The following is a 6,000-nucleotide window of genomic DNA, read 5'->3' as shown; positions in this document are numbered from 1 at the left end:
AAGTGCCACCGTGCCTGGTCTGGGTGCATGTGTTTATTATGACAATTACCAGCAGCCCCCCAGGCAGCCTGTCCTCCTTCCCAGGAGCCTCAGCGTGTCTGTGGATGCCCCTGCATCTAGTGTCCAGCAGGCAGGCTCGTGGCACATGCAAAGGTAGGGGAGGTGCCTGGTGCAGGGCAGAGGGCGGTCCCTCAGCCCGCTGATCACACTGGACCCCACCTGAGGCGTACCTATCTCGTCCTCACAATGACCTAAGAGGTAGGCATGAGCACCCACATTCCTGTTTCACAGCCAAGGACATGGAGGCACACAGAGGTTGAGAAACAGACTGAAGTGCGTGAGTTCAGGTGGCTGGCCTGGGTGACTACCGTGACACCCAGCCCCTCCAGCCCACCGAGAGGAGATTGCTCCAGAGGCGTCCTCAGTCATCCGCACCATCCACTCCTCCTTCCTTCGGGGGCATTTTCAGAACCCGTAAGTGCCTGTTATTTCTCCCATTGCAAACAGAAAACTGTGGGCGAAAGATTACCTAGGTGCCAAGGCAAGAGACTGAAGGCACAAACTGTTTCAGTATAATTAAATAGTTAGAATAAGAATAGTCCTAATACAAATTAGATACAGAGATGATCATGGACAATTATCAATCATTATTATAAATATTAATCATTAGCTTTTAATAGTATTCTTTGTTGCATTACTAATATAATCTACGAATAATCGGGGGGTATAGGGTCAGGTGCTGAAGGGACATTGTGAGAAGTGACCTAGAAGGCAAGAGGTGAGCCCTCTGTCATGCCCGCGTAAGGGCCGCTTGAGGGCTCCTTGGTCAAGCAGTAACGCCAATGCCTGGGAAGGCACCCATTACTTAGCAGACCGTGAAAGGGAGTCTCCTTTCCTTGGAGGAGTCAGGGAACACTCTGCTCCACCAGCTTCTTGTGGGAGGCTGGATATTATCCAGGCCCGCCCGCAGTCATCCGGAGGCCTAAACCCCTCCCCGTGGTGCTTCAGTGGTCACACTCCTTGTCCACTTTCATGCTCCTCCCGTACTCCCGGTTCCTCTATGAAGTTCGTAGTAGATAGCGGTAGAAGAAATAGTGGAAGTCTTAAAGTCTTTGATCGTTCTTATAACTGCATAGAAGAAAACGCTGATGTATGCTGCCTTCCCTCTCTACTTCGGCTACCTAAAAGGGAAGGGCCCCGTCCTATGATCACATGACTTGCTTCACCTTATCACTTAGAAGATTCACCCTCCTTACCCTGCCCCCTTGTCTTGTATGCAATAAATATCAGCGCACCCAGGCATTCAGGGCCACTACCAGTCTCCGTGTCTTGATGGTAGTGGTCCCCCAGGCCCAGCTGCTTTCTCTTCATCTCATCTGTTCATTCCAATCACTGGTCTCCACACACAGGGAGAACATCCGCTAAGCCCCGGTAGGGCTGGACCCTACAGAAAACCACACCCCTCTCTTGCCCTGCTCCTTAGTTACCTCCACCTTTACCTTCCCCTTTGCAGCAAATTGACTTGAAAGAGAAGTTGGTGTTCACAGCCCCTGCGGGCTCTCTGCTCACTCTCCAAACTCCAGCCCCTGGCTCCAGCGCTGCTGGCCCTCAGTGAGTCGCAGTGACCCACACTGCTGCACCCAGGCTTCCTCCCCTGGATGTGTCTGCACGCCCTCCCTGGCTTCCAGAAGCCCCTCTCCTGGTTTGTCCTCCAGCCCCCACCCCTAGCACCCCTGTGCCCCTTCCTGGTCTCCTTTGCAGATTCCAAACCTCTTCAAGTTGGAGTCCCAGGGCTCAGGCATTGGTGGTCCCCAGCCACACCCCACATGCGATTCCCACATAGTTCTCTTCATCCAGTGCAGCCTCTGCTCACTGCATCTCCTCTGACACGTCCCATTCCCCCAGAGGCGCTAAAGGGACACCTGCGGACATACACGCTGAGGCTCCTGGGAAGGAGGACCGACCGCTTGTGGTCAGCTTGGAGACCCCGACCTCCATCTGTCGCTGCTCCTCGGGGGCTGCTGGTAGTTGTCATAATAAACACAGACACCCACGATGAGATGTGAAGACGCTCCTCAGTGAGCATCCTTGGGCGGTGCACAACCTCCCCAGCCATGCCAGCCCGCGCTCAGGCCTCCCCCCTCTTCCCCATCTCTCCGGCGTCGGTTCTCAAGCTCGTCCTTCCCCGCCTCATTCCTCCAAAAGTCCTCAGCAAATCCTGGCAACTCCGCCTTCAGCATCTACCGGGAGCGGGCACTTCCCACACCTGCGCAGACCCACCCGGGACCCAGCCCCGGCAACCCCTGCACCGGGAGCCCGCAGGTCTCTGGCGCCCGCTCCGGACACCTCCCCAGCGCTCCCCGCAGAGCGGCCAGGGGCTCTCGCGAGCCCGCGCCTGCTCGGGATCCCCGGAGCCTCCCCGGGTGCGCTGCAGCCACGAAGGCCTGCGTCCCGAGGCCCGGACGGCTTCTGCGCGGCATCCTCAGGACAACCCGGAGCCAAATCCACATGGGACGGCACGGCCGCGTCCTGCCGAGCCCGCCTCGTCCGCCAGCGCGCACGATTCACCGCGCCTGCTGCGGGACAGGCGGAAGCGGGGCTGGGCTGGAATAGCCGGCTCACGGAGGGCTCCGGCAGTGTTCGGTCAGAGGAGCGCGGCGCTGGTAGCAGGGGACTCCAGGACTGTCCTCCTCAGCTGCTCGCGCCGCGCGCGGGGCTGGGGAGGAGCTGAGGGCGGGGGGCGGGGCTGCGAGAGTGGGGGCGGGGCCGTGGGCCCGAGGCAGGGCGGGGCTGCGGGCGTGGGGCGGGGCTACGTGCGTGGGGCGGGGCTACGTGCGTGGGGGCGGGGTGGGGCTGCGGGCCCGAGGAGGGACGGGGCTGCGAGCGTGGGGGCGGAGCTGACATACAGGAAGCAGCTCCCATTCGCTCTGGGCGGTGGGCGGAGATCCGGGCGGTACCAGCTGTCCCGCCCGCGGGGGGGAGGGCCTGGACCAGCCCACGGTCGCGGGTTAAACAGTACGAGCTCTTCCAGGATACTGGTATCCCTGGGCGGCAGTCCTGCATTAAACAGTGTTTCCAAGGTGGAAGGGAGGTCATTTGAACGCCTCGAGACCCCCGGCTGCAAGGAGTGGCACCTTCCTCACATCACTCATTTCTTTCCCGCTCTGGTCCCAGTGGTTCCAGTCAACGGGCAGGACTGGAGGGACCCGGAAGAGGCGCCGTGCACTTCCGGGTCGAAGAGCGTACGGCGGCGGCGGCGGCGGCGGCGGCGGCGGCGGCCGGGCCTAGCAGCGACTCTCGGTCGGGCAGCGGCGGCGAGCGCTCAGGAGCGGCTGCGGGACGCGAGGTTTCCGGGTACGTGCGGCGGCCGCGCCGGCCTTGGGGCCCCTGCTCCTCCAGGCCGCGGGCCGCCTATGGGCGCCACGCGCTTTGTCTGCGGCCTGCACCGCGGGGCGAGGCCTGCGCCGCGCTGGCCGCGGGCCGGGAGGGCGGGCGCACGCGCGCGCGCGCGCCGGGAGGCCCCGCCGAGACTGGGAGGCCCGTGGCCTGCGGGCGGACGTCCTGGGCTTGCAGGGACGCGGCGAGAGCCCACCCGCCTCGCCCTGTGGCACCCACGCTCGTGCCCGCTGCGAGTCCGCCCTGTCGCGTTTGGGAGAGAGCTGTGACTTCGCTGCCTTGTTTCCAGCCCCTGTGCATGGTTGCCTTCGTGGGCTTCTGGCTTTGTCTGCATGTCCACAGGCCTGTGTGGCTGGCAGTTTTCCTATTCCTTAACTCTTGCAGTGCTCACAACAGCCTCTCAGGAGTAGGCATTGTTCCCGTTTTACAGATGAGGGGATTGGAGCCCAGAAACGCTAAGTAACTGACGAGCGCCACACAGCCGGGGAGGGGCAGGGCCGGCGGCCGGGGATCCGCGCCAGCCCCGACTCCTACCATGCTCCTTTTGACGAGGCTTGTGTTACCCCTTCTTCGGAGTTTATGTGCTTGTTTCGACAGCAGCAGAACAGCAGTCAGCTGGGTGAACCACGTTCTGGCCGGTGGTCACTGGACAGGCTCTGCGGCCGAGCTGAGGTTTGACTTCGGGTTTGGCAGGGTTTGGCATACTTGATCTCTCTCCTGGACTATTCGGTTTTCTTTCTTATTGGAAGAATGTTAAGTCAGAGTACTAGTGGATGGATGACACCTCAGCATCATGGCCCTGACAAGCCTGGCCTTGGCCCTCAGCAGCGCTGTGTTCATCTCGGGCTCGCGGAGACCTTTGTGCGTGCCTTTTTGACTTCCATTGCAGTTGACAATTTTGAGTTACCCTAGCTGATACAGCAGATGGTGAATACAAGAATAAAAGTCGGCCTGAGTTGAGATGTTGGACTTGGCTGCAGGCTTGTTCAGTGCCTGGGATGGGCACTCAGGTTCCGGGACTGGCACGGAACGGGGTTGCAGGCACCCCGGACACCAGAGGCCCTTTTCATTCCTTAGTAACAGTTGGGATGGCCAATGCATTGGTTCCCCTGAATTCGAAAAGAGAGAGAAATAGCCTTTCCAGTTTTCTCTTTTCCCCTTTAATCCCCCAAATCTGGAGGCCAAGCAGGAGAGCCACAGTGGTCCCTCCACCCCAGAGCTCTGCTAGCCCAGCCGAAGGTGGCCAGCAGCTGGGAAGGGCTGTGGTCTTTTCTGCAGAAATGGCTTCCTGGCCTGTGGCCTGGGACATGGCAGAGGTGGGTATGGGGAAGGGAAGATGTGTTGGAGTTGGAGCCGCTGGTGCAACCAGGAGGTCCTAAGCTAGGGGCCCCCATTAACCCAGCATCCTGACTACAGGTTCCTTGGTGGTCCCAGAATGTCTTGTGCCTGGTGCTTGTGCCAGAGGGTACCTGCGGAGGCTTCCAGGGTTATTTTGTGTTCTCTGGCAAAATAGCCCCTGGTTACTGTTGTGTGATATCCAGGAAGGATGTTGTTCAGCCTCACATAATATGAACCTTCCTGTTGCTGTGGTGGAGGAGTGTAAGAGGCCTGTGGAATCTTCCCTCACCAGCTGTGGTAAAGTTCAAAGGCCTCAGGACTTAGCCCCACAGGTGCACGGACTCGCAAAGTTCAGCCTTATACCTGAGCTGGTATTTCTGGCCAGCTCCTATGTGCCAAACCCCACACGGCCTCACTGATCTCTTCTGGCAGCCCTGGGGCAGGCCCTGCCATTGCCTGTCACCCCACCTAACCCTTGGAGGTGGTCCCCAATCTCAGTGCATCAAGGGAGAAGCCAGGAGCTGTTTGTTCACATACTATGGCTCACTGCGGCCTCGACCTCCTGAGCTGAAGTGATCTTTGCACCTCAGACTCCCGAGCAGCTGGGACTACAGGCGGTTTCCACCACACCTAGCTGGTTTTTTAAACAGTTTTGCCATGTTGCCCAGGCTGGTCTCATAACTTGCAGGCTCAAGTGAGCTGCCTGCCTCAGCCTCCCAAAGTGCTTGGATTACAGGCATGAGCCACCGCGCCTGGCTGATTCACATTTTTTTTTTTTTTTTTTTTTTTTTTGAGACCGAGTCTCGCTCTGTCGCCCAGTGGCATGTAGTAGCACGATCTCAGCTCACTGCAACCTCCGCCTGCCAGGTTCAAGCAATTCTCCTGCCTCAGCCTCCAGAGTAGCTGGGACTACAGGCGCACGCCGCCATGCCCGGCTCATTTTTTGTATTTTAGTAGAGACGGGATTTCACTGTGTTGCCTAGGCTGGTCATGAACTACTGAGCTCAGGCAGTCTGCCTGCCTTGGTCTCTCAAAGTGCTAGGATGACAAGCGTGAGCCACCGCGCCCGGCTGCCGATTCACATTTTTCACTTTCTATGTGAAATATATCATCAAGTGAGGATATGCACTCGGGGCAGTTGGACCCTGGGACTCCACCAGCCCTGCTCCTCCCCCCAGCCCTGCTCCTCCCCCCAGCCCTGCTCCTCCCCCCCAGCCCTGCTCCTCCCCCCCAGCCCTGCTCCTCCCCCCCAGCCCTGCTCCTTCC

At 59.5% G+C, this 6,000-nt stretch overlaps 1 protein-coding gene across 8 annotated transcripts in view; it reads left to right on the top strand.

Moving 5' to 3' along the window:
- The first annotated feature begins 3,174 nt into the window (after positions 1-3,174).
- Positions 3,175-6,000, top strand: part of PHRF1 (PHD and ring finger domains 1) — a 36,719-nt gene continuing 33,893 nt past the window's right edge. For 5 of the 8 annotated variants that reach the window (XM_030801669.1, XM_030801668.1, XM_030801672.1 and 2 more), the window contains exon 1: positions 3,175-3,354. The gene's annotated coding sequence lies outside the window, so the exon portion shown is untranslated. The remainder of the gene's footprint in view (positions 3,355-6,000) is intronic. The other 3 variants (XM_030801670.1, XM_030801666.1, XM_012503811.2) reach the window with 1 other exon arrangement.

The sequence above is a fragment of the Nomascus leucogenys genome, chromosome 21 (assembly GCF_006542625.1).
Source record: "Nomascus leucogenys isolate Asia chromosome 21, Asia_NLE_v1, whole genome shotgun sequence".
In the NCBI taxonomy this organism is placed as follows: Eukaryota; Metazoa; Chordata; class Mammalia; order Primates; family Hylobatidae; genus Nomascus; species Nomascus leucogenys.
Note: the sequence above shows the minus strand (reverse complement) of the source record. Positions and strands in the feature narration are given on the sequence as shown.